This window comes from Amblyomma americanum, chromosome 2, assembly GCF_052857255.1.
Source record: "Amblyomma americanum isolate KBUSLIRL-KWMA chromosome 2, ASM5285725v1, whole genome shotgun sequence".
NCBI lineage: Eukaryota > Metazoa > Arthropoda > Arachnida > Ixodida > Ixodidae > Amblyomma > Amblyomma americanum.
The window spans coordinates 206,577,717-206,598,580 of NC_135498.1; the positions used below are offsets into that span (position 1 = coordinate 206,577,717).

Below are 20,864 nucleotides of genomic sequence, written 5' to 3' on the forward strand. Positions count from 1 at the left end.
GCGGCTTGGTTCTGTGTCGTATTGTTGCATTGGTACTTTGTCGTTTTTTCTTCGTCCCAAATATGTGTGCGTTTGTTAATGTAAAGCTTGTCATAACGTAGGGATACTTTTTTGTTTCGCGGTTTGATTTTGAGCTATCCCAAAGTTTCTTCCGCTCGTTTTCTTTTAGAGAAGCCGACCAATTGAGTAGTCAGTTTTTTCTATATTGAAACCTTGACTTAAGATTGCAACATTTAGCGTGTAGTCAAGTAACATAGTTATTACCGGTCGATTTTTGTCTGCTGTGGGCTTCTCCATCCTATGTATACGCTGGACGGAAACCTTTTCTAGCTCTAGAACGTCTTCAGTAATGCTTTGTTCACAGTTTTCTCTAAAGACTCGCTAGTTTAATCTTCTTTTTTTGGTAGGCAGTAGATAACTAGGTTGGATATATTGTTACGTGCTTTGCACGCACGGGGGTTTATTCAAAGAGGGGACCGGTCGAAGCAGGATGGAAGCAGGAAGCCTAGCAGCGTCCTTCAGCTCTCTCTCTTTCTTCCTCCTTCTCCGCGGGTCAGTCCTTCATCTTCTGCTTCTTCCGTCGAGGTTCTGTGGAAGCACGTTACAATATGCAATAATCACCTGTACCGTTCAGACTCGCCAGCAGGAAATTCGATAATGCATCACCGATTTACAATATGAATGACTCGAACCGGAGTCCAAGGGCGCAGTCAGCGTATTTGGGGAATAAATTTTCTTTGCTTCGTTACATGAATACTTCTAAATATACACCTCTTTTGATCGTGTTTAACGAACTAGCATTGAACGGAACATCCAATATAAGGTTGTTTAAAGCAGCGTTACCAGAGACTAGACAAGGAAGACGAGAGAACACACACTTCCAGAACTTTCAGCTGTGCTCACTGGAAAATGAGCATGAATATTTTAGTCAAAACCCAAGCACGCACACTGATAAAACGCTGCAATTGCCACCGAGAAAATTTTCATCATGGACGTACGCGCAGTGATCACCGACACGCTCCCCTATCAAGCAAACCCACTTCTAAAAAGGACGAGGACACCGAAGTCTACCACACTTACTTGCTTGAGTTGATAAAGATCAAGAAGTTTTTGAGGAAAGGGCTGCTGCAGCTGGCATAGGACAGGTTTTATTGCAGAGATATGAGAGAGATATGGATTATCCTGCAGTGGGTATGGTGCCTATACAGTCGGCGTAGTCAGACTGGCGGTGTTGATAGCGATGATGATGATCCATGCTTCTATCACTGAATATATTTCGGTTATCGGTTGATTTAATTTAAGCGTTTGTTTTTTGGGGTGATGTGTTCATCATGAACATTGCCATCGTGCATCCCAGACAACCAAGCAAAGCCTTCTTTCGGCGAAGAATATGCTTTGGCGAGTTGGCGCATCTTGAAAAGAAAAGGGGGGGGGGAGAGAAGAGGAGTGCCAACGGATAAGCGAACACAAGAAAAGAGACGTTAGACACAGACGGGAGCTGGACATTTAACTGGGCTTTATTGAATCATCCCATTGCCGCTCATAATGCATGCTCATTCCTGAACACTCACATGACACATGCTTTGAAGACATCTCGAATGAACGTTATATGCCCTCTAAGTAGGCACGTTCCTATAGTTATCTTTCTGACTGCTAATGTGAAAGGCTTCCAAGATTTCCCGCTCGTATCTAGACCTTCCCATCCACAAAAAGGTGACACGCTCAGAACGGCACAGATTTGTTGCACTTTTTGCAGCTTTTGGAAAGAATACCCAAATGTCAACCCGGGTCATGTTCTTGTAAACTTATATTAACCCACCTGCCTGTGTACTGTGTATACACTTTTCCACAGGCCAGCGAAATGCGGTAAACGAGACCAGTCTTGCACTCGACAAATGGTTTCACATGTTTGATCTTACATGCCCCCTTTTTTCTTTATTAGTTTTAATTCTGGCACAAAAGCCAGCTAGTTTGCAAGGTGCATAAAGAACCTTTACACCATGCCTTTCCGCCCCTTTCTTAATATTGTGGGAGATTTTGTGCAGGTACGGCATTGCTTCAAATTTCTTCATTCGCTCCGGTGCCAGAGGCTGCTTGCCTTCAAGACCGTTCACATTCCGCAACCCAGCTACACCGTCAGCCCTAATGACCGAGAACGAGAAATCCGCTGCCAGCAACCTCTCGACCTGCTGCACAAGGCTACAGGCCATGTTGTAGGGAGAACTTTTCTGCACTGCGTCCAGAAGACGCCACAGCGCTACGCCCTTCCTGACCAGATTTGAATGATTGGTTTCTTAGGACATCAATGCTTTTTTTGTCTGCGGTGAAAATTTCCAGCAAGCATGGTCATTGTCATGCAAAGTTAGATGTAAGTCAAGAAACCTAATTGCTTTCCCATCCGACAGTTTATGATAAAAATTAGGCAGCGAGAGCAAGCAATAAAATTATATAGAATATCCTGTGCTACATTAGCTGCGCTGTCCGCTGGCTAAAACCTTAGAAAAATTAAAAAAATCAACGATGTTTTTAAATATGCGTATCACATGGATTATTCAAGACATCATAAAAGCATGTATCATGTGAGTTTTTGGGGATGCGTATGCGTAGAGTGTTTTGAGTGACAGTGGGATGATTATATAAAGCACAGTTGCAGGTCAAGCGTCCGTGTCTAACGTGTCCTTTCTTGTGTAAGCCTCTATGCATCCGCTGCTACCACGCCCTCCTCCCATTTTTATATTCTTCTGCTTACTTTTAATTCGCAGCTCCCCGATGTACAACATCGATCTCGCTCTAAATTACATAATAAGTTCCTACAGCCAGGCTACATTGTTTTTTGTGCGGGGTACTTCTTCTTTTGCATACTATTTGCCGTCTATACTTCTTCATTTGTTCAATTTATATTAGGTGTTCTTTTGTTATTTTAAGTTCGTCGTTTTCAGATACAAGAACTTTCCGGTTCGTCTTTGCTTCTTGAAAACAAAGGGGACATTCCAGTTCGCGTTAAGAGGGTTGGATGGATGGATGCAAGGTATGAGCGTCCCCTTGGAAACAAGGTCATAGCAGTTGCCAACTTGCTCGGCTTTCGTCTTTATATTAATTTACCTGCGTCATAAATTGGTTTAAACATTCGTAATTTTCTTTAAATACGTGTTCCGTCCCACACATCTAACCTTATGTCACCTCTCTGCTTTTGAGCCATCAACCTTCCAATCGCTTTCGGTTGATTTCCACCTCAGATTTATTTACACGACTATTAATTGTTACCTCTAAACACTAAGGCCTCAAGGAGGGTGACAGTGGATGCATCGACATCCGGATGGATATCGTCACGTTTGAGTCTGAGGTGTTCAACTACTTGTAGAGATTTACAACACATCAGTTGTGTCACCTTCATCGTTATTTTTTTTTGTAGCTGCGCGTTCTAAGACACCCTGTTCTATCTTGGAAGAGTAGGGCACTCTTGTCTTATCATAAAAACAATTCCTTCCTAAACTGCATTTTCCAGCAGTTCTACACAATGCTTCTTTTTCATTGAAATAATTCATGTTTACTTTTTGCGCCTTTGAACTATCGTTTAATGCTCTTTCTTTTTCCGTCCTCTTGTCCGGCATACTTACTGGTTACTTGCCTAGTTCTTTTCCGCCATTGTGACTAGGCGCTCTTTCTGTATAAGTATTTAAATACCTTAACTGCCGGCAAGTTATCGTGCAATTTCTTCAGATGTTCATGTATTATTTTACGCTCAGCTTCCCATGCTTCGAATGCCTCGTTTCTGCCTCGTTTATGGTTTTGCCGCTGCTGGAAGATTAGCAACTAATATCAGAAAGCTGTTGGAAGATTATCACCTCATGCTAATCTTCCAACAGCTTTCTGATTTACTTCAAATCTCAACTGAACTTCTGCCCTTAAGCACAGAACCGAATTCCTGAAAGTAAGCCCCGACATCATTATTCGATAATGCTCCATGTCGGCGTCTTTTCGCCCGTTTTCCCTAGCAGACTATTCGGGCTTATCCGTGTATATCTCTTCATCGTTTGCCTATACACTGGGATATTGGTATCCGACCACTCTGGGCATTTCATGGCCTTATACTGTAAGCACCTGATCAATTGTATTGTTGAAAGTCATCACACCAGACATAACTCCTCTAAAACTGAAAGCTAGAGCATCTCCGGCTCCACAACCATTAACGAGAGTTAGCAAATCTCCCTGGCCATATGCTAACATTGCAATATTGTCTGCATACATTAAAACATAGAGCTTTTGCTCAACGGCCTTTCCGCCTAATCTGTGCAACAGATTATAGACTAGATTAGTTTCTTGTAGCCTTCTTTCAATATTTATCATTTAAAAATGAGCCGCTGCGGTGGCTGAGTGGTTATGGCGCTCGGCTGCCGGCCCGAAAGACGCGGGTTCGATCCCGGTGGCGGCGGTCGAATTTCGATGGAGGCGAAATTCTAGAGGCCCGTGTGCTGTGCGATGTCAGTGCACGTAAAAGAACTCCAGGTGGTCGAAATTTCCGGCGCCCTTCACTACGGCGTCCCTCATAGCCTGAGTCGCTTTGAGACGTTAAATCCCCCATAAACCATTTAAAAATGGATCCTACTGTCGCTTGTTGCCACCACATACTGCTTGATTACGCATCATCATTTATTGCACACTCTGATTAGTAACCTTAAGTGCTCCTCTAACCTAATTCGCCTACCGGGCGGTGTGAGGTTCCCGCACAAGGCCTCCTTAAACCCCGCTGAAGGAGATTTACCAAGTGGTGCCGACGCCACTTGCCTGGCTTCTGACTAGAAGGCCATCGGCTCGATTCCGCTTTGCCATCTTTTTCCAGCGAAGCTGCTTTTCTGTGTCACTGCCCTCTCTACCAACCAGAATTTTCCACACGGGGCGACGTTGATGCCGGGATTTCCGCCGAACTGGACCTTTCACGCTATCGTGTTAGTAAGAATGGTGACAATCGTCCGTATTTTTGCTAGTTCTTTGCTAAATGTTTTGCCTTCACGAGGCATATCAGAAGTTATCTCTTCGAAGCAGCACGTGTGACGGCGCTTATACTGGAAAAAAGTGCAAGATGACCGCTACTTACCTGCGAGAAAGGGCCGCAAGTCTAAGATTTTTGCAGTTCGCGTGCCACAGGAGCTGCTGCCAGGTGGTTCTGTTGAGGCTCCCTGTGTGTGCAGCTCGTAAAGCGCCTTCTGGGGAATCGACGCCGCAGGCTGACGAAGCAGACGGTGCCGATTACGTGTGCGATGCGTCGTCGGTCTCGAGCCAGAGGGTGTAGGCAGGCAATTAATTGGCTGCCAGTTTGTAGATTTGAGGTTGCATCAGCTCGCGGTAGCGTGTAGATCTGCGAAGCGCAGGAACGATGCCAGCGGCGCCAGTCACTTGATCCACCCGCTGCTTCCAAGTGCAGCCGCACAAGCACAGATACATGGAAAGCAGCACAAGTTTGATCTAAGTTCTGGAAAGGGCTTCGCGGAGCCTTCGTTACCTTGCTAGTTTACAAGAGGTCTGCAGATTATAATAATTATGGTTAATGGTTAATGGGTGTTTAACGTCCCAATGCGGCTCTGGCTATGGGGGACGCCATAGTGAACGACTCCGGCAATTTCGGCCACCTGGGGTTCTTTAACGTGCAGTTCACTAGCCTCAAGAACTTCGCCTGCACCGAAATTCGACCGCCACGGCGGGGATCGAACCGGCAAACCTACTATTAGTTATTCTGAGTATGCCTCACTCGGTTTACCAGCTGACAATATTCAGATTATCAGGTATGCTGAAACAATACATGCCATCGTGCCTAAGAAGCTCTGTTCCAATGTTTCCTTTCCAAAAGCTTTCACTCATTCTCAGAAAAAGGAGAAGCTTTGACACTAGATCTGGAGGGCACGCAGAGGAGCCGAGAGCAGCCCGGCTTTTATTGTTTCTGGGCACTACGTCTTCGTTGGCTTTTCAACTAGACAGCTCAAAGCATATAACCTGCAGCAAGAACTAACTTTCGTGAATTTCCGCGTTAAAAAGCAGCGTTGATATTGCACTCATTTTTGTGTCATACTCTCTCCTTTCATATCCCTCTTTTCATTTCTAGACCGGCCTCTGCGACTTCATTTGACTGCGAGCAACCGCATATATTTTTTCGAGTGGCTCTTCTTTCCCTTGACAATATTTCTAAAAACGTACTGCGTTTCTTTGTCGAAACGTGTCGTCGTAAGTAATATACGGGATATATATATCGTTCCAGCTTTCTGAGGATTACAGACTGTATTGTCCTTCTGACGAATAAAGCTAAAGAATCAATGATTCCGCCAAGATGAGAGCGCCTTACCGGCTTCGAAAGTCCTTCGCTTTAAACCTGCGTCTGCTCGATGCCGCTGCAAGTTGCAAGTCGTATGCCCGACGAGGATTGCGCTGGCAGCTTGTTATCCATCTTTATCTGGCCTGGCAGAGACATGCGTGCACGACGCAGGTAGAGCGTGAAACCGTCCGACTTTCACCAGATCTCAAAGCACGGGACATGTGCTTACGTTTGCCACAACAGCCGCGTCCCTCGACACCCGCGCACTGTGGAAAGCTCATGTTCGCTCACGACACGAAACAATGCAGGGGCCAGCAAAGAACAGACAGGGTGACGTTACTTTCTTCCTCACTCGACCTGCCGCGATGCAGGCGACAATTTGAGAGAAAGGAGGGAAGCTTCCCTTCTTCCTCTCCGCTTCTGCTAGCAGTTAATTGGCAGCCTTGACGGGCAGCTAGGAGGCAGTCCGGAGGCAGTCATGAACCAAGACCGGTTCCTTGAGCCCTCAATAATAACGAAGTGGCTTATAAAAAACTCGATGCATTAAGTATGCAGTTGATCCTTCTCCAGCCTACTGAAAATGCGTATGATAAACGCCGTATAGACCCATGCAGTGGATAGCCAAGAATCAGCTACCTTCGCAGAGACAGATACGTTGAGTAGTGCTCAAGGAGCAATGGTAGCCATTCTGTGCTCATTGCTTTCTATATTCCCAAAATGTGGGATAACAATTGTCCCAAACAATCAGTTAAATCGCTGCAGCATATATTTTAAAAATGACCTTTTTTTCGTTTCTTATGCGAACTGCTTGTTGGTCTGGGAACCTTTGACCGCTCTCGTCACAAAAGCATACCCGTACCGACTCGTTTGCAGCGTCCCGTTCGCTGCGTTTTGGAGCTGCATGCTCGCTGTACACGAAACGAACCAAATGAACCAAATTTTTCGTGCCTTGTTTACGGAAGCTTTCAGCCATTTCCTCCTCTAGAAAGATGCCTGTGGCGTCGCCCGCTCATCCATTGTAGTCGCCGTGCATTGAGTTGCGGACGGTTGTTAAAAGATGGCGCTAGCTATTTCTCTCTCTGCGCCAATGCGCGTGGGTGGTCAAGGTAATGTGGTGTTGCGGCGGTAGCTGCCAGTAGCGGCATTGGCGTCTGCTACGGCTACGGCGCGCGTACGGGCGCGCAACGCGGTAATGTACGCATGCGAGCAGGTGTTGCAAGCGGCCGCCACAAGGGTCGCTAGCTACCACCTCAAGTGGGAAGGAGGAAAAAGGGAAAGGTTAGAGCAGCAGGTTTTTGGCGCACACGGCAGCCATCTTTCTAAAGGAGGCGATGCTTCAGCATAGTAACGAGTTCAGTGACCCTCGGGAAAGATGACTGGATCGTGTTGCCCGTCGTCAAATTGTTGAGGGAAGAGGAAATGACGGGCCCCTGCTCTATTAATTACATTAGGAGCATGTTATTCGCATGTTATGGGAGTGGTCTCTAGCACCGAAATGCTCCCGCATATGATAAGCCTTCACCGATGTGCCCAGTAAAAGGCGTGGCAGAGGCGTTACGTCTCCTACTACCAAGTTCCTGCCGCCTATTCACCGGCTTGGGAATTAAACTCAAATTAACACAAGGTGAAATAAGAAAAAAACTTGCGGCTCGAAAGGAGCACAGACACCTGCCAAGTGCGATGGCTACCCCGCTGTATGAATGCATGATCACAAGCAATGTGTGCATACATGTTGCGCGTTTGTTAGACGAACGTACAGTTTTTTGTTCGGCTGGTAGAAGAACCCTATTACAAAACCAAGGCGGTGGCAAAACCTAAAACGGCTGAAATGGTTCTTCTGCCGCACTAACCAATAGCAGCCGCCGTGTTCATTTTTAACCGGCGCCGCGTAACTGCTCCTGCTCCCAAGGCTGTATGCACTTCTCGCTTTCTGCCGCGGCTTGTTAGCAAAAAAATAAAAAATGGCTGCCTGTCCAGCATTCCTGAGCACGAAATAATAAGCGAAAGCGCAGCTTTTTGCCGGTGGACCCCGCTGCCATGTACCTGAAAGCGCGATTGAGACACCCACTGACTCAGGGAGCCACTTATGCGCGTCTTCAATTCTTTAATCGTCAATGTCAATTTAGCCAGTGTACGTCGGAGTGCCACGTTTATGTAGCAATGTTGTAAAGACGAACGCGCACTGCTCTAGTGCCGTTTTTCTGTCAAAACACTGCCCACGCCAACGCAACCAGCGCACATCTCCCTGTCACTAGCGCCACATAAATTTACTTCGATATAGACCGCAGCAGTTGCCTAGTGGTTTGAGCATCCGCCTCGCATGTGGGCGGTGCGGGGTTCGGTCCGCACTGCCGCCAGCTACCCACCGGGGGTACAAGCTTTCCCTTGCTTGTTGCTCGGCTTCTTTGGGGTGAAATGCTTGGGAAGTTGGTATCTGACCCCCCCCCCCCCCCCCTCGTGCAATGAAAACTACCTTGTGCCATGGCGCTCTTTGGCCAAAGCTGCCGTTGCTCCGTAAAAATTCATCGTCATCATCATATATTTTGAAAGTTCTATTAGTTGATGGAAAAGATGCACAATTCACAGTGCGAGTATGTGTTGCAGTTTAAGACGTTCGTGTATAGCTACGGCAATAGCTTAGTGCTCCCGCACAGTGGCCAGCAAAGCTCATCTGTTGGCGGCGCCGCGGTTCGAATCGCCGCCGCAGATATTTTATTGATTTATTTAACTTGGCACAAACGCACAAACACCGCAAGCATACAAACATGCAAGATCTTTCTCAGTGAATACTAATGGGAATAATGATTTCCCACAAATAACCCGTTTATTTGCTAAATGATCGCAATATAACAGTAGACAATTTTTCATTGTGCGTGAGCCAAGTTCCCTCAGGAATGCGCCGATTACAACGACCGCAGCACACCCCCGCATTGATATTGGTGCATAGCTGTGCATAGACACTACAAGCTGCTTCTTAGCTTGGCATTTAACTTGAGTATGTTTCTGTCTTTCTTAAATATTACGTTCTTTCGCTCATAAATTGTAGTTTTACTTGTTTGCACACAGGGATATAAGTCTGCACTAAGTGACGCGATGATGTGATCGCCTCCCGGGGAAACATTTTATGTCGCTTTATCCAAACGTACATTCGGAAACCATTCATAATAATTAAAACAGCAAAATTTTGTTGTCCACAGTCGAAGCCGACGACTGCCGCCGGCTGCCTTCAGCTTTTCTCTGCAGACCGGGTCAAAGCAGCGCTTCTACCTTATTTTACGAGCGTCCTATGGTGTAAGCAACCACCGCTTTGAGCTGAAAAAAGCCAGAACAACGCCCGAACGCCAATCGCATGCGTTAAAACTTGTGATTTCGCTCGCCGCAATTGCCGAAATCATACACACGAACTCTGCGGACTCACTACGCCTTGTCACGAAAAGGATCGGCGGTCCACCGTGTACTGAAATTTAAGAATGTGGAAAAAGTGTGTTGCTGATTACTCATAAAGTGTGAAGATATGAAATGCAGCGGCTCATTTCTAGATCTCCTAACACGAATAAGGTAGACACTGGTGCAGCTGTTCATTCAATCACTTCCACGGGCGTAAAGCTTTCGCTCCGCCGTACAAGCCCAAGCATTAGCGGCAAGCGACGAGCGGCACCGTCGCACGTTTTGCCCGTATGGCTTGCCTCTCCGCTCCCTTTTATGCGCGGGCACCCAAAGAAAGCATGTCTTCTCTGATGCACGTACGCCGTATATGTTGCGGTGGCTAGCATGGGATTTCCCACTGAACTCACGTGTTACACTATTACAATACGATAATCGAAGAAAGAAAAAATTAAGAAACTATTAGCTTAAGCCCATCATCGCTGCCAGGAAATAAACTTTCCAGTGTCATTGATAGCATGAGATGTAAACTGAAGTTTGTGAAAAATAACTCTTTCGCTAATACTCTCCCCAGCTTTATCAAAATTGTTCTAGCTGCATAAACCATGAAACACAGAAAAACAGATGTGTTCCCAGGATTTCAATCAAACCACCACTTATCCTTTCTAAAATTATTACAAGTTTGGTTTGGTTTTATTTATTAGGGTTTAACGTCCCAAAGCGACTCAGCCTATGAGGGACGCCGCAGTGAAGGGCTCCGGAAATTTCGACCACCTGAAAATTATCACAAGTCCGTTTTCACTCTTGATAATGAAAAACTACCAGACATTGACGCGTGCAGTTGCCGGACTACAGAACCAATACCTGCAACCGAAGCCTTCGTATTTAACATTCCGTTGAATACGCACAGAGGGAAGGTCACTGCCTAGATAAAATTTCGAACGCCCAAGGCTTTCAGGCACATCATCTCACGCTTTGAATTTTTCAAGGTGTAAGTTAAATCTTTAAGCATATATAGTTCCTAATTTACAGTATAACAGCCAGTTAGGCAGATTTCTTTGCTGGCATCGAGAATAAACATGTTTTTTTTGCGCACTATGAATTACAAACTGTATACAGATAACCATTAAAGGTTATTTGACTTGTGGTTAACCCCTTTTTTTCTCTTTTTGGGGAACAATGAAACACATAACAAAAATATTCGACAATGCTCAGCATGGTCAGCAAGACACCCCGACTCTCGCATCGGCTCCCAGCAAGCCCCATCGACAACCGGACGCAGTGACATTGCACAGAGTCATTCACAACCGAGCCTTTTGCAGGCCAGTAGCGATTTTGAAGGATTTAAGTGGCACAGATGTTTGCCGAAATACCTGAAACCGAATTTTTTTTAATACGTCTTTATTTCTGCATAAAATAGGCCTAGCCAGAATAACTTTCTCTACTGTACCTATCGACTGCATCACAAACTGCCCAACTGATCCTGCATTCTGGTGTAATTCTATCAATTTTTTACCGTCATGTGGATTCTATATTATAGTTCAAGAAAAGTAAGCAGCAGGGCTGTTGGTTGATATTTGCAACATTAGAGGGCACCGCGAAAGAACAGCACATGGCAAGGTGGCTTGAATCACCGCCCTACTTAAAGGGTTCAGGCTCATGCATACATACATACACATACTGTGGGGACCTGCCCTGCAGCCCCCTGAGTTTGCTTTCCCGCGAGGCACCGTGCAGCGGCGGTCTCACCTCGAGGCTGAGCGGATTCCCTTGTCAGTTACATTAACTGGCAAGAGAGGGCGCCAGCGTCGCTGCGCGGGAGACTGCTGAAGCCTGCCCGCGGGAGATGGGGTCTCTTCGGCCGGGATAATGAGCCTGAGCGGACGCGTCGCTCGGGGCTCCGCTCTTCGCCGACGGGGCGAAGAAGCGACGGGGAGACAGGCTCCCGTACTCGTCCCGTCCGGCCTGCGGAGTTTATATCCCTTGCCCTAGCGCGGGCGAACATTCGCTCGGAACCTTGCTGGTGAGTCGGACGCCCTCGATTCATTAGCGTACCTTGTTGCTAGCTGGCGTTATTGTTTCTGTAGCAATAAATGCCTGTTTGTGTCAGCCAATGTGTCGTTCCTTTGTTCCCCCAGAGCAAGGCCCGCCGTGGTCGGCGTGCGCTCGGTAGCGTACGCGATCACGGGGTGGGGTCCAGGCGGCTTTGAACCGTGTCAGCCGCGATTGAGTGGGGCTCTTGGAACATTGGACGACTGTCGGTTCGGTTCGAGGAACGCTCTTTGTCCGGACTTGACAAGTGCTAGGCCTAGAGTGAATTTTGATCGCTAGGACCTGCGGCATGCTTTCTTGAGTGCGAGGTGTATTGCGCTGCAGCATGTTTGAACTTTTCGACATGCTCAGCACTTTTTTCTCCCTGGAGTTTCTTCGTGAGAATGACTTGGTCCGCATCGAGGGAGTTCGAGGCCTAGCGCCCGCGGAGTCGCCGAGCCCGAAGCGAGTGAGTACGGAAGCCGCGTGGGTGGTCCGAGTTTCTGTATATATTTTCTCTACTATCTCTTTTTCGACTCTGGGAGTCGCGGCTCCGGGAGCCGGGTGGCCTGGGGCCACGGGTGCCGCTACGAGCTCGCTGGTATTGCAGCTCGGCACCGGGCGCTCCGACACCGTCCGATACGGTGGGCGCCGACCGCTCAGAAGCTGCTTTGTGCAGTGAGCGGGGTAGGACCACCCCACAAAGCTGATGTCTCCTCGCGGCTGCGTGCACAAAACCCGTTTCGGGTCTTTGTTGTGGTCACGGTCGTTGTCGGAGTGGTCGTTAGGCCTGAGGCTTTTCGGAGCTGCCTGCACCACATTAAAAGAGACATGACCACCGGACCGTGACGTTGAGAGGGGGCGCACTTTGCTGCCCGTCCGTTTTTTTTGTAACCTCGCACGAACTGAGCAGTCTCGTTCAACTCAAGAAAGGGCTTTGTTCACTCGAACTTTGCGTTTGCACAGCCGCCGACACGTTTTGCTAGCAAGTTAGGCATTGTGCCACGAGGCCCTTGCGGATGCCGTTTCCCCTCCCGTGACCTACGTTAAAGGCACGCCGAGAGCGTTTCGACAATTTTGCAGATCCGGTGGAGCCACCCAGGCTTGCTGACCGGTGCACATCGTCTCGCGGCCTGTATCCTGTTCGCCGCATCCATCCGGGGCAGCTGTGGCGAGACCAGTCAGCAGTCACCTCCGGCTGCTGCTGCCCTGGCGACTACTGCAGGATCCTGGCCTGCAGTTTTCCCACCGGCCTTCGATTCGCGGGCCTGCGGACACGGTAGTCCGCGGGCCATACGAGTCGTCCCAGCGGAGACCTTCACGCCGCCTTCGGAATACCGCGGAAGTCTGCGTGGACGCTGTCGGCGTGACCTCCGCTGCAAGACGTGCCTCAAAGACATGAAGACCAGGAGACTCCTCCATAGCATGTACTTTCAGGCGCGTGGGTCTATTTAAGGTTGGGGGGATGTGGGGACCTGCCCTGCAGCCCCCTGAGTTTGCTTTCCCGCGAGGCACCGTGCAGCGGCGGTCTCACCTCGAGGCTGAGCGGATTCCCTTGTCAGTTACATTAACTGGCAAGAGAGGGCGCCAGCGTCGCTGCGCGGGAGACTGCTGAAGCCTGCCCGCGGGAGATGGGGTCTCTTCGGCCGGGATAATGAGCCTGAGCGGACGCGTCGCTCGGGGCTCCGCTCTTCGCCGACGGGGCGAAGAAGCGACGGGGAGACAGGCTCCCGTACTCGTCCCGTCCGGCCTGCGGAGTTTATATCCCTTGCCCTAGCGCGGGCGAACATTCGCTCGGAACCTTGCTGGTGAGTCGGACGCCCTCGATTCATTAGCGTACCTTGTTGCTAGCTGGCGTTATTGTTTCTGTAGCAATAAATGCCTGTTTGTGTCAGCCAATGTGTCGTTCCTTTGTTCCCCCAGAGCAAGGCCCGCCGTGGTCGGCGAGCGCTCGGTAGCGTACGCGATCACGGGGTGGGGCCCGGGCGGCTTTGAACCGTGTCAGCCGCGATTGAGTGGGGAGAAAGGACTTATCTCCCCATGTCAAACCCCACAATACATACATACATACATACATACATACATACATACATACATACATACATACATACATACATACATACATACATACATACATACATACATACATACATACATACATACATACATACATACATACACACATACATACATACACACATACATACATCAATCCATCCATCCATACATACATGCATACATACATACATCCACAAAAAAAACAGAACGCTAAAGAACAAAGATAGGGAGGGCACTGTGGAATTATAATAGGTATGAAGTGGTAAGAGGGATCTGGAAAGGGGTGATGGTTCTTAGCCTGACTTCAGGCAATGCGGTCCTGAGCATGATACCAGTTGTTCAAGCAAGGTTAGAAATCAAACAACGCGGCGTGGGGAGGCTAGCTTTGGGAGCACATGGCAATACACCTAAATCAGGGGGTACAGGGTGATACGGGATGGGCGTCGTTCGAGAGAAGAAAAGCTAGCACTAAGATAGCATTTAAGGGGCGATTGAGAAAAATAGGAGAAAAGCAGCGGGCTAGAAAAGTTTTCAGATACCGGTACATAAGGAACGTTGACACGAATTGGAGAAAGCGAACTAGAAAATTGACAAGCAAATATCTGGACAGCAGTACGGGGGCAAACCAGCAATTATCGGTTAAGAAAAAGGTTAAAGAAACAAAGAGCCACGTGGAAAATAGGGATGCTGACAAATGGGCACTGGGAACATAAAGGATATTGAAGCAGGAAATTGCCAAAGAAAATATCTATAATAATAGTATGGGAAGCTCTTTGTTGTTTGAGGCCAGGACAGGACTTTTTCGGACTAAGACATATAGAGTCAGGTACCACCAGATAGACACGTTGTGCGTTGCGTGCGGATAGGAGGAGAAAACGGATGAACACTTGAAATTTTTCTATAAAGGGCTTCACCCTACAGTAGAAAGCAGCGGGGCTGATTTATCCAAGGCATTGGGGTTTAAGGACAGTGAAGGGAACGTAGATTTTAAGTGGATAGAAGTAACCAAGCGAAGGTTATCTGATTGGCGGCTTAAATCTAGACAAGAGTAAAATTTCACAAGTCATGGCTAGGTAGCTTGAACCACCCCCCCCCCACCGATTTAAAGGGTTCAGCCTTATCCATCCATCCATCCATCCATCCATCCATCCATCCATCCATCCATCCATCCATCCATCCATCCATCCATCCATCCATCCATCCGTCCGTCCGTCCGTCCGTCCGTCCGTCCGTCCGTTCATCCATCCATCCATCCATCCATCCATCCATCCATCCATCCATCCGTCCATCCGTCCATCCGTCCATCCGTCCATCCATCCATCCATCCATCCATCCATCCATCCATCCATCCATCCATCCATCCATCCATCCATCCATCCATCCATCCATCCATCCATCCATCCCCCAAATGCGCCAAAGCTCCTAATAGACAGCACTCATCATAAATTACTATGATGCACCTAGTGTATGCGGCAGATCCATAGTCAGCGGTCGCCGCGAGAGCTGCAGGAGCAGCCGCGCTCCGCTGTCACTGCGATCTATTGCCGCCAGCAGCGAGGATAACGGCAGAGGTAATGTCATCCTTGATATCTGGCGGTTCCATGTAAACCACATTGTATAAGCCTCAAAAATTGAGGCTGTTATCAATAGCGCTGCCACAATTTGTAATCTCTATCTTTCAAGCATCTATGCAAACTTTGTACAGCATAAGGTGCCACTGTACTTGTACGATTCACGCTTTTCAAGTACCTTACGTTTGCAGTAGAGCAGAAAAAAAAGCTGAATTTTGTTCAGCACCCTACATTCAGCTGTAGCGCCGCGGGAAGCAGGAAAATGAACGCGAAGCCGGTGAGATCAATAAGTCTAACGGTTGTATGATGCAAGCCTCTCCTCATGGTGCCAATTGGTTGCGCCGCGATTGGCGCTCAGCACATTGAATAGGTGGGGCTTCCAGCCAAGAAGCGGAAAGTTACCAACCGCTGTGACGAGTGCCAAAAAAACGAGGTGAGGCATGGTAGCGTCTTGTGGGAAAGCATCGCGCAGTTGTGTCTACGCCAACTAGCGTTGCTCAGGCAGCTGCATTAGACCGTGCCATGGAGCGCATACACAGCAGAGGGCAGTGATGACAGATGTGACGCATAAAATGGTGGAAGGAAGTGATCCCTCGTAAAGTGTGAATGACTGGAAAGACGTTGAGAAACTGAAAAAAAAATTGTTTGACTTCTGAGAAGAAGGAAAATAAAAGTCAAATTGTCCAAACGGGTTTTTCGCACTATGTCTTCTTACTATGAGTGGTTTGGTAGTTTGCTTTTCATCTGGAGCCGTTCACATAGTGGCTAGCTTTTTATAGCAACAAAACGCTAATGTCATACGCATGTGGGATTCTTCGAATTTCTCCACCGTCTGCGTCATGTGAAAAAAAAAACTCGCCGCAGTTCAGTAATGTGCAAACGGCATTGTGCAACAGGGTGTCAAAGAGCGCGTACAAAACCGTGGTCGTACACTTGAACCTCCACTTGGGAAACGGAGCATTCAAACGGGTCAGGCTCATGCAATGCTTTATGTGGATTGTATTTTATGAAGTAATGTCGCCATGTTTTCCTGAAAAGCTTTCCAGAGTGTGTGTTACGAGATAAATAGAATAATTAAACTGCGCTGTGTCATTTTTTTCCCTAGAACGGCAAAAAAAACGTTTTTTTTAGCTTTCGAATTTTCGGAGCATGTTATATCCCCATTCGTACGCAGACAGGTGACACACCCTACGCGCAATTTTGCCTCAAAATTTTGCATTTATTTTGGTGTTCCTTTCATCTGGCCCTGGGGTCAGTCGTGAGAAAAGAAACAGGCCAACGTGGGGCCTCATCTTGGAACACTGGACGACTGTCTGTTTGGTTCGAGGAACGCTCTTTGTGCGGAATTGACAAGTTCTAGGCCTAGAGTGAATGTTGATCGCTAGGACTTGCTGCATGCTTTCTTGAGTGCGAGTCGTATGGCGTTGCAGCATATTTGGACTTTTGGACATGCTCAGCATGTATCTCTCTGGAGTATCTTATCAAGAGAAACACTTGGTGCGTATCGAGGGAGTGCGAGGCCTAGCGCCCGCGGAGTTGCCGAACCCGAAGCGAGTGAGTACTGAAGCCGCGTGTAGGGTCCGAGTTTTCTGTATATATTTTTTCTCCTGTCTCTTTTTCGGCTCTGGGGGCCGCGGCTCCGGGAGCCGTGTTCGCCATGGGTGCCGCTACGAGCTCGCTGGTATTGCAGCTCGGAACCGGGCGCTCCGGCACCTTCTTACACGGTAGGCGCCGACCGCTCAGAAGCTGCTTCGTGCAGTGAGCTGAGTAGAAATTGTTGGGCCATCATAAAGAGCTGATGTCTCCTCGCGGCAGCGCACACGTAACCCTTGCCCGGTCTTTGTTTTCTTCATGGTCATTGTCAGTGGTAGTCAGGCCTAAGGCATTTCAGAGCTGCTTGCACCATGTCACAAGACAGGGCCACCGGGCCGCAGTGTTGGGAGGGGCGCACTTTGCTCCCACTCATTTTTGTTATCTCCCACGAACTGAGCAGCCTCGATCAACTCAAGAAAGAGCTTTCTTCAATCGAAGTTTGGGCTTCCACAGCCGTCCGACCGGATTTGCTGGCGAGTTAAGCATTGTGCCACGAGCCCCTTGCGGATGCCATTTCCCCTCGCGTGACCTACGTTAACGTCACGTTAAGACCTACGTATTGTTGCACTAAAAAATGTTTTTTTCACTGTATTGATGCATTGTATGTACTATATTATTTTATAATAATCAGCTCATCAAGAACCCATTAGATAGTATTGTGTGACAAGGAGCAATCATTTCAGTATTACTAATTTCTTTGCTGCTTTGTATGTTGTTTCTTTTTATTTTTTGTAACCATTACCCTCTGTATTGCCTCTGGCCATGAGGGTAAACGAAATAAATAAACAAATAAAGGGCACGCCGAGAGCGCTTCGGCAATTTAGCAAATCGATGGGGCCACCCAGGCTTGCTGTCCGGTGCACATCGTCTCGCTGCCGCCGGCTGCGATGGAGCGGCCTGTATCCTGTTCGCCGAATACATCCGGGGCAGCCGTGGCGAGACCAGGGAGCAGTCACCTCCAGCTGCTGTTCTGGCGACTACTGCAGAATGCTGGCCTGCACATTTCAACGGGCCTTCTCTTCGCGGGCCTGCGGACACCGAGTCCACAGGCCGTGCGAGTGGTTCTAGCGGAGACCTTCACTCCGCCTTCTGAACACCGCGCCAGTCTGTGTGCACGCTGTCGGCATGATCTCCGCCCCAAGACCTATCTTAATTGCATGAAGACGAGGAGTCGCCTCCATAGCATGTATTTTCAGGCGCGAGGGTCTAAGATGGGGGGGTGGAGATTCAGCCTTGCAGCCTTCCCTTGTGGTTTGCTTGCCGCAGTGCATCTTACCACGGCTTCGCCTCAGGAGGGGCGTGCCACGAGACTTTCCCTGGTTAGTTACCTTAACTAACAAGGGAGGGTGCCACGAACGAAGTGATTGCTGCGCGCGTGGGAGAGCATCACCCTTTTTCCGATGGGATCGTCGGTGCGAGCAGACGTGTCGCTCGCGGTGGGGCCAGGAAGTGGCGCGGAGCCTTGCTTCTGTATCTCGTCCCGTCCGGCCTCGGAGTATCCCTTGCCCTAGCGTGGGCGAGCATTCACTCGTAACCTTGCTGGTGAGTCGGACGACCTCGATTCATTAGTGTATCTTGTTGCTAGCTGGCGTTATCTTTGCTGTAGCAATAAATGCCTGTTTGTGTCAGCCAGTGTGTTCCTTTGTTCCCTCATAGCAAGCCCCGCTGTTCTCGGCGTGCGCTCGGTAGCGTACGCGGTCACGGGATGGGTCCTGGCGGTTTTGAACTGTGTCAGCCGCAGTTAAATGGGGGGGAACGTATTTATCTCCCCAATAAAACCCCACAAATGACACGGACGCAGAAAGGAGTATGCCGACAAGAGCGCCGACCGTCAAGAGGGTTTATTAGAAAGCATGTCACGTAGTACATTCGCGGCCTAAAAAACACCAAACGCGTCATAATCTTGTTTTTTTTCTTCTGATACTTTAATTTCGCATACTTCCGTCGTTGTGACAAGGCACATTTGTTTGGGGGTTTTTTTTAGGCTGTAAATGTCCGTATACGTGACGTGCTTTCCAACAAACCTTGAAAGCCAGGGCTCGTGTCGTCGCGTTCTTTTCTGCGTCCGTGTCCTTTTCTGCGCTGTTCCGTTGAAGATATCTCTCGAACCGGCGGAATTCAAATCGCGAATGCCAAGGCCACCTTTCTACTCTAGATTCACGGTCTCCAGCAGACTAAGCCCTCTATTGTGCTTCTATAGCTGCAAAAAGGGTTAAATCTGGCGCCAAAAAACTTTTATATCGGTGCGAACAGTCAAATGAAAAAGGTGCGGCTTAGCGACTGGCCAAGCGAAGTTTTGCTACAGGACAAAGAAAATCCCTTATAGAATAAGACTGATGCCTAAGTTAAAAGCTGAAGTTGTTAACAAGCATTGAATAATATATCGTTCTGAGATGATTAAAGCTCATCTCAGTTAAAGACGCTAGTAACGGAAAACAAACAGGATCCATGACACCAAGCCCAAGAAGCCGCCTAGAGAAAGATTTTTGTTGCTCTGCCACACTGCTGTCACAGAGAGTTTTGCACTCGAGGTGGGCTCTGCGGAAGTTCTATCTGATTTTCTTGTTTTTTGTTCAGATTCAGTGCTCTCCTTTGCCACTTGGTCTTCGTAGATGGGCAGACAAGTGATGGGGTTAGCGGTGATATTTTAACAGCATAAAATTACCGCGGCGCTAGTTAATATGCCAATTTGTGCAAATACGCTTTGCATTAATTAAAATTACTGTCGCGGTGACGGGTGTACTGCAGACCATAAGAACGTTTCATGCGTCACGATCATCCAAAGCAGTACCCAGAAAGGCAAACTGTATGGAAAACTTTGGGTCCACCCGACCGTACGGCTTACAGAATGCAAGACAGACATCTTTGGCTCGTAGAAGCAAGCGATCAGAAAACTTGAGCCCTAAGCAGAATAACTAAAACTTCCCAACATGTATGCATTTATATCTGTTCTCATTTTCTCTCTATAAGGGTAACTTCTTAGGTATTCGCTTTCTTTAATGTATTGACCCCTCACAATTCTTGTCCTGAGCAGAGGGGAGCCTCGCTTTAAAAACGATATCCTCGGTAATATCTTAGCGCAACATAAAAACGTTCAAGAGTCAAACACACAGGACAATGCGCCTCCCGTGTGTCTAGCTGGAGAACGTTTTTATGCTGCACTGAACTGTATAAACATGCAGTGTTCATCCACGGACTAAAGAGAATATTCCTGGTTTGGATTTGTACCTCGAAACTAAGTTCATGCAGAGGATAAGCTTTGAGAACACGCAATCTGAGGCCTCTGCAGGTTGTTTCAGTGTTTTCACCGTAAGTGCGGTAACGAACGTGGCTAGAGTCTATGAAAGGTACCTGGGAGGCGGAACCAGCGTAGGCATGTGGTCTCACAAGCTTCTCTTCTGCCTTCTGCAGGTTTTCTTGCCCAGTTCTACCGCATCAACGATTGCTGTAAATGGATCAGCAATCGACACGTGTTCTCTGGCTGCACCGTCGCCTTTGGAGCCTCTTCCTTTTGATTGTCCATTCCCGCGTGACATCAAGCCTGGAACGCCACCTAGCCACCACGTGACCATGTCCGAATCGCCTTTAAAAGAACGTCGACAGGAATTTGTCTTCAGTGGGCGCGGCGGAACCAGCGTAGGCATGTGGTCTCACAAGCTTCTCTTCTGCCTTCTGCAGGTTGGTACCGATTACTGTTCTGTTAAAAGTGATTGCCGCTGTCTTCTGGTCCTGCCGTGCCCACAGCAGTTCGTTGAAATTGCCTACAATGCATTTTGTATGTGCAAACTGCTCCTATGTGGAGACGTTGAAACTCATCCCGGTCCGGATACTAGTGAAATGCTGAAAGAATTACTTAAAGGGCAAAAGGGCCTAGCCACTGAAGTGACTGCTTTGAGAGAGCAACAGAGCAATATGGAAAAACT

The 20,864-nt window shown here is 48.2% G+C and overlaps 1 long non-coding RNA gene across 2 annotated transcripts in view; it reads right to left on the reverse strand.

The window, feature by feature from the left end:
• Window positions 1–455: 455 nt before the first annotated feature.
• The window catches only part of LOC144119431 (uncharacterized), a 28,807-nt gene continuing 8,398 nt past the window's right edge, over window positions 456–20,864 (reverse strand). Inside the window, exons 1-3 of one of the 2 annotated variants that reach the window (XR_013312362.1) lie at window positions 6,335–6,501; window positions 5,096–5,356; window positions 456–588 (exon numbers count right to left, since the gene is read on the reverse strand). This is a non-coding gene — a long non-coding RNA (uncharacterized LOC144119431). Of the gene's footprint in view, window positions 589–5,095; window positions 5,357–6,334; window positions 6,502–20,864 lie in introns of those variants that run through there. The other variant, XR_013312363.1, reaches the window with a different exon arrangement.